Raw genomic sequence first — 6,650 nt, 5'->3', positions numbered from 1 at the left:
AAAAATGCTTAGTTAGGCATATCTCCTATATCAGAAGTTTAGAATCATATTTCCGCTTTCTGACTTTTCAGAGTTCCTGGGATGTGTTAATTAGACACTTGACATATTTTTAATTTTCTCTATCACTCGTAGCACACACCAGATGTTCAGGTTTTGGTCCAGATATTGGTTCAGTAAGGATTTATTGGATGCATTAATGAAAATCTAGAACCTCCTTACTTATGGACATGTTAGATTTCAGAAGGCTATTTTCCAATACATTTGTGCATAAATCCTTAGTGACTAAAACAGATTAAGGAGTATTTCTCGGAAGTCCTCAGAAGCATTTCCACTAAAGATGGGTATAAAAAGTTAGTCCTGTGAAACTTTAAAATCAGGTCTGTTTTCCGCCTTTGAGATCATATACAATCTATCAGACATTCTTTCTGTTAATGTAATTGATTGTTTTGGTCTACATCGAACATCTATTGAGGCAGTTAACCCTCCTCTTGGATGACATCTGCAGCTGTTTTAGGTTACACTTTAAGGTGCTCACTTGATAAACCACAATATTAAATCAACTCTCCACCTACTCAATACCTACACCAGTGGAACTGAACAGGGTCGGAGAAAGCCCATGTGGAATGCCCTTATCTTAAATTCATAATCACCTACTTTTTTTTTAATTTATTTTTTTGAGACAGAGTCTCACTCTGTTGCCCAGGCTGGAGTGCAGTGGCGTGATCTCGGCTCACTGCAGCCTCCACCTCCCAGTTTCAAGCGATTCTCCTGCCTCAGCCTCCTGAGTAGCTGGGATTACAGGTGCCTGCCACGACGCCCGGCTAATTTTTGTATTTTTAGTAGAGATGGGGTTTCACCATGTGAAGACTGGTCTCAAACTCCTGACCTCAGGTGATCCACTTGCCTTGGCCTCCCAAAGTGCTGAGATTACAGGCGTGAGCCACCACGCCCGGCCAGTCACCTACTTTTTAATTACAAAGGGAAAAATAGTAACTTTACAGTGGGGCGTCCCTGCAGACATCATGTACTCCACATATGATGTGCTGAGAGAGAGAACAACATCACTAATGTGTTACTCTTGCCAAAAATACATACCTGAATTAAATTGTGAGGAAACAGACAAGCCCACACTGAGGGACATTCTATGATGGACCTTTTTGAAAGTGTCAAGGTGATGAAAGGCAGATTGAAGAACTGTCCCAGATTCATGGAGGCTAAGGTGACATCACAACTAAATGGAATGTGAGATCTGGATTGGATCCTAGTCCAGAAAAAGGATACTAATAGGATAGTCTATCAAAGGTGAAAAAGGTTTGTAGTTTAGTTAATAATAGTGGATCAATGATAATTTCTCAATATTGATAATTATACTATGGTATAGTATTAATGTTAAGGTGTTAACATTTGGGAAAGTTGGGTGAAGGGTATATGGGGATTCTTTTAACTATTTTCCCACCTTTTTTGTAATTCTGAAATTATTTCAAAATTAAAAGTTAATTAAAGGAAAAATATTTTTAAATGGATCATCACTAGCCTTGAATATTACTCAGCCATTATACCATCTTCCCCAAAGTATTCATTCTTCCGAACTCCTAGACAATATTTCAGACACTCTCCTTTCACTACAGCCTTTGTGTAGCTCTTTCCCCAGCCTCATTCATTGTGAAAATAGGGGCAATTAAAAGAATTTCCCCAGGTGCACCTCCCAGCGCCTGTGACTATTTACTGTGCTTTCTCTCCTGCCCTTGTGGATAAGCTGTCTTTGCAGCTAGCCAGGGTCAAGTCCTCCACTTGTTTAGTAGATCTTATCCTCTCATCTATTCAAGAAAACTGCTCCCACACATCTCTCTCTCTCTCTCTCTTTCTCTCTCTCTCTCTCTCTCTGTCTCCATCGCTACCCCAACCCTTTCTCTCTGCTGCTGGGTAATTCCTGGAATCATAGAAATATGCTGCTATTTCTTTCTTCTTAAAAAAGAAAAGCAACTCTTGAGCCCACTTCCCCTTTCAGCCAGCTTCAACATTTCTCTTCTTCCTTTTACAGTACATCTTCTGAAATTGTTTAAAATTACTGTCTCCAATGTCTCCCCTCTCATTCTTTTGGGAAACTGTTCCAATGGGACTTTAGCTTCACTCTTCCATCAAACTATGTTTACACGGCTCCTAGCGGCCTCCATGTTTGTGCCTTCTGTGGTCAGTTGGTTCTCCATCCTCTTACATGGCCTATCAGCAGCTCTTCAGAGGCGGCTCCTACTCCTCCTCTAGAGATCAGTCTTCATTAGGCCTCTAAGTCATCACAATCACCTGATTTATCTCCTGCCTCTCTGGAAGCTTCTTCTTAGTATCCTTTGGTGTTTCCTCTTTATTTTCCTAACCTCTTATGTTGGAATGCCCCAGAATTTGGAGTTTATTTCTTCTTCTTCTTTTTTATTTCCATAGCTTTAGAGGTCCAAATGGGTTTTGGTTACATGAATGAATGGTATAGTGGTAAAGCCTGACATTTTAGTGCACTTGTCACCAGAGTCGTTTACACTGTGCCTAATACGTAGTTTTATTATCCCCTTACCCTGCTACCACCCTCCCTTCTCCTTCATATTTACTCCACACGTGATCTCAACCAACCTCACAGCTTTATTCTTTATTTTTATTTTTTGAGACTGGGTCTTGCTCTGTCACCCAGGCTGGAGTGCAGTGGTACCATCTCGACTCACTGCAACCTCCACTTCCCAGGTTCAAGCGATTCTTCTGCCTCAGCCTCCCGGGTAGCTGGGATTACAGCTGTGCGCTACCACGCCTGGCTAATTTTTGTGTTTTTAGTACACAAAACACCCACCTGAGGTCACCCACCTCAGCCTCCCAAAGTGCTGAGATTGTAGGCATGAGCCACCGCACCCAGCCCTCACAGCTTTAAATACTATCGATATGCTGATGACTTCAACTTAATATCTACAGTGAGACCTCCAGATACCTATATCCAACTGTCTACTCAGATCTCCTGATTGGATCCCTAATAGGATAAACAGGTCTAAAATTGAGCTTCTGCAATTCTCCATCCCCATGCCTGATTTTCATCCTGTCTTCTCCGTATCAGTTAAGGGCAACTCCATCCTTCTAGTAGTTAAGGCCAAAGGCCTCCGATTCATACTTAACTCTTCACTTTCTCATATGCCACAAAGAATCTGTCAGCAAATCCTATCAGCTCTACTGTCACAATGTACACAGAATCTGGCAACTTCTGTTTCCTCTGCTAAGAGTTTGGTCCAAGCCACATCATCTCTCACCTAGATTATTGCAACGGCCTCCCAATTTGTCTCCCTGCATCTGACATTGCCCTTCTTTGGTTTAATCATGACACAGCAGTTAGAAAGATCTTTTTAAAAATGTATATCAGATCCTGTCACTCCGTTGATGAGACCACCCTCCCTGCAATAGCTTCTTGCCTCCCCTGTTGTAAAAGGCAACGCCCTGTGGGATTAGGCCTCTCTGACCTCATCTGCTACTACTCTACCCCTCTTTTGCCTCTTCTCATTGGCCTTGAAAATGAAACACTCTTCCCTCGGAGCCTTTGCACTTACTCCTTCTGCCTGGAATTCTCTTACCCCTGATATCTTCAAGGCTTGCTCCACTTGCACTCCCTCACTCTCTGCCCTTCCCTCCCTCATGTTTTTGTTCAAATGTCACTTTCTCAGAAAGGCCTTTCCTGGTAACGTCACTAAGAATTTCAATTCCACACCACCCTCAACTCTGAATACACACACACACATAGCCTTAGATTCTCCTTCTGTGCTTTAATTTTTTTCTCCCTAAGACTTATTACTATCTAATATGTACTTAGTTATCTTAAATATTGTGTGTCTCTCTCAACTGGAATGTCAATTCCATAAGGTTAGGAACTAATGTCTTATTTATGCATTTACACCTCCAGTGCCTCTAAAAGTACCTGAGATACAATAAGTAATCAAGTATTTGTTGAACAAATGAATGAATGGATGAATGAATCTGCACTGGAGCCCCAATATAAATTTTGGTGAAGCAGCCATCGAACCAATGGAATCATCCAGGCCTTGCAACAACTTTTAGCAGCAATTCACCATGATATGTTACTCAAAATTCCTAGACTTCTTCTAAATGAACACTAGCCATCCAATATTTACCACACCAAAGATTTCTTCCTAGTTTCTAGCTAATGATGATGATTGCATAGATCAAGCCCATTTCAACATTTTGCATGATTTATTATCAGCCTCTCGGTGTTGTTGTTACTGTTCAACCATTCGCTCCATATGCACCAGTAATACTCATTTCATCACCATTTATTTTTATGTGTTTAAATGATCTCTCTTTTAAACACGTAATTATAATTGTATGCACCTTATTTATGTTCTTTCAGCATTCTTAAGTCTTTTGCACTCTTTTTAAATGCTAAAGTTTGTTTCTAACCCTGCAGCGACTTCCGTGTTTCCGTACAAACATTGCAAACTTGCCATAGACCAGAAGTTGTAAATTAGTGATGTCTGGATGAGTCAGTTACAGATTAGCCAACTTGATATTTAATTGAAAAAATTTTGCCAGTATATTAAAAATCAGGCAACTTTTTACGTAAAAATCCAGATTTCTGGTTTCTCTTAAACAAGCCAGATTTCTTGTTTTCAAGAAAACAAGAATGTTCTCTTAAACATTCTTTCTGCTGTTACCTTTAGATAAGACTTATATTTTCCAGTGTGTGGCAATCCCTGTAACATCTGTGCAACCTATTTTACTTCATTGAGTTACCTGCCTGACCCCTGTAGGTATTTGACATTGATTGAAACCACAGGCAGGGAAATGACTTAGAGACTAAGACAATCCTGGGTGCTCACCAATGGCACCTACTGGGACAGGCAGAGTTATCCACTTATTCCGAAGCACTGCTTTCTATCTCCGGACAATTATAAAATGAAAGTTTCTAAGGTCAGTAACTTTGCTAAATCTACTAAAAGTAATTTTGGAGAGTCCATGTTTTATTCATCCTGATACTTGTTTTTTTAAAAATTAAAAAATGTTTTTGTTTCTCTTCCCTTATCCTTCCTTTCTCTTGATTTAGACAGGAAAGAGCAATGAGAAGGGAGATGAGGTGAGAGGATCCTTTTCCCTCCTATGGTCTCATTCCTTTGACTGGAGTTCATAAGGGAGTAGGTGGCCTTCATAAGTCTGAAACCCTCTGCTGTGTAGACTACTGACACAGCCCTGTAGAGTGGCTGTGGAAGCCCCTCAACCAGTTGGGTTAAAATGTGTGGCCACTTGCGCATATATTTATCACCTTTTGTGGTTACCTCATAATTCGTCTAAAAGAAGACCTCCCTCTGCTGATTAACAGGCACCCTGCCTTCATCTATAAAAAGTACATAGCCAAAGGACAATAGGAAAGACAAGTAGAACTAGTTAAATGTCACTGAGGTTCAATCCTGATTACTTTGTATAGGAAAGAGGTAGGATGCAGATTGTCACAGGCTAGACTATGAATTCCACCAGAGCAGAGAGTATGTCTGCCTGATCCGCCACTGTGTTGTCAAAGTTTGGCTGAGTAGCTTGTGGAAAGTAGGATGAATGAGGAAAGGCGTGAATGAATTTAGAGGCTTTGGTCATTGCAGGCAGAAGCAAGTTCTCAGATTTGCCGGACACTTCCAGAGTTTGGATGACAGAAGCAGATCTTACACACTGGTAAATTGGAAATGGATTATTGATATTCAAGGGATTTTATTTTTAGCGATGAATTTCTTGCCCTGAACGTGATTTTTCTTAAACAGAATGTATAGTGTTTGTGCCTCCTCCTTTATTGATACTTGTCTTTTCTTGGGCACAGAAAAACAGGAATAAAAGGTAGTCCTTTATTATTGAAATGCATTCCATTAAAGTGCACACCAAAAATTGGTTAAATGGGCCTTTCTTCTTCTTTTTTCCTCTCGCAATTTTAGATGTCAGTTTTTAAACTTCTTCTCATTTGCATCCAATGCTTCCTCCTAGACAGTTAACTCTTTCCTATAGCTGTAGTCAGCTCCATGCTGATGAGGCTGCAGTCTGTATCTTCTGCCCTGACCTAGCACTAAGCTCTGGATGCATACCTTGTATTATCCACAGGCCAGCTCTCCTGAGCTATATTCAGTGTTGCCTCAACCTCATTGTAATCCATTGGATTTCATCTTCATCTTCCCTAAATGCCACAGTTCTGTCCAGGGCATCACCACTCCCTAAATTCCTTAGATGATGTCTTGGTCCATTTGTGTTGCTATAAAGGAATACCTGAGGCTGGGCAATTTATGAAGAAATAGACATATTTGGCTTATGGTTCAGCAGGCTGTACAAGAAGCATGGTGTCAGCATCTGCTTGTGGTGAGGGTCCAGGCTGCTTTCACTTATGGTGGAAGGCAAAGGGGAGCTGGTGTGCAGAGATCACAGGGCAAGAGCAGAAGCAAGAGAGAGGGGTAAGGTGCCAGACTCTGTTTAACAACCAGTTCTTATGGGAACCAAGAGCAAGGACTCACTCACACACTTCCTCAGTAGTACCAAGCCATTCATGAGGGATCCACCCCCATGACCTAGACACCTCCCATTAGGCTTTACCTTCAACATTGGAGATCAAATTTCAACATGAGCTTAAGGGGACAAACATCCAA

Source organism: Chlorocebus sabaeus, chromosome 3 (assembly GCF_047675955.1).
Source record: "Chlorocebus sabaeus isolate Y175 chromosome 3, mChlSab1.0.hap1, whole genome shotgun sequence".
NCBI classification, from domain to species: domain Eukaryota; kingdom Metazoa; phylum Chordata; class Mammalia; order Primates; family Cercopithecidae; genus Chlorocebus; species Chlorocebus sabaeus.
The sequence above is the reverse complement of the archived record's forward strand: the minus strand, read 5'-3'. Positions refer to the sequence as shown.